Source organism: Helobdella robusta (genome assembly GCF_000326865.2).
Source record: "Helobdella robusta unplaced genomic scaffold HELROscaffold_121, whole genome shotgun sequence".
NCBI lineage: Eukaryota > Metazoa > Annelida > Clitellata > Rhynchobdellida > Glossiphoniidae > Helobdella > Helobdella robusta.
In genome coordinates this window covers 143,846-145,079 of record NW_008703670.1, presented here as the reverse complement: position 1 = coordinate 145,079, position 1,234 = coordinate 143,846, and positions in this window count along the sequence as shown.

Below are 1,234 nucleotides of genomic sequence, written 5' to 3'. Positions count from 1 at the left end.
AAGAATAAAATACTTTAAAATTGTATCATGCCGAGTTTGTCTGAGCTAAATTATGATGAAGCAAAATAATAAAATTAATTATGATGATGATGACGACGATGATGGTAATGATGATGAGGATGAAGAAAAAGAAGAGGATGAAGATGGTGATGTGGATGATGGTGATGATGATTTTAGCCACCTGAACAGTTCAATAGAAAACAAGGTCATTATTACTATAACAACATAACATCAACAACAATAACAACATCACATAAACAGCAACAACATCATCATTTACAACAGTAACAACATCACATCAACAGCAACTACATTACACCAACAACAACAATTTAATTACAGCTTACTGATTTATTAAAACCGACTTACCTAGTCAATAAATTTTAAGATTTCGTAACGTTAAAAAATTTATTATTATTTGTTGATGTAATTATTCGTTTTATTATTACTATATATAATTTATTTTTATTAATGCACGTGTGCGTGTTTGTGTATGTGTATGAGTTTGTGTGCTTGCGTGTCTGTGTGTGAGCTTGTGTGTGTGTGTCTGTGTGTGAGTTTGTGTGTGTGTTTGTGTGTGTGTGTGTGTGTGCGTGTGTGTGTGTATCGCACTGCTTGAATAATTTTACTAATTTTATTAACACTAAACTGCACGATCCTTTAAAGGCATCGTGAGAAAGTTTGAAATGAGCAAGAGGCTAAACGCACTTAGAAATAACATCATGAAAGTTAATTACCTAATTAAATATATAACTAATTAATTAAGTAGTTAATTAATTGAATGATTGATTGGCTGGCTGGCCAATTAGAACTAATTAAAATCGATCGTATTGGTTGGCTATTTTTAACTTGGGTATTTATTTTTCATGACAATAAAGTCTTTTCTTTAGTTTATTACAAAAATCCCATAAAAATATTAATCGTTAATAATATAATATATTATAATATAATATACACACACGCACATAATAATATATATGACAAAATATAATATATATATATGTAATTATTCACATTATTGAACGCATCTTGTACATAAGTTGTATATATATATATATATATATATATATATATATATATATATATACTATTACCAACATATATATATATATATATATATATATATATACAGTATTGTATGAATTCTGCCGAATGGTTGGAATTAATCAATTTAGAGTGTTGTCTTTTCAATTTTACTTACTAGAATATTCTAGAAATTGTTCAGTTTGTTGAA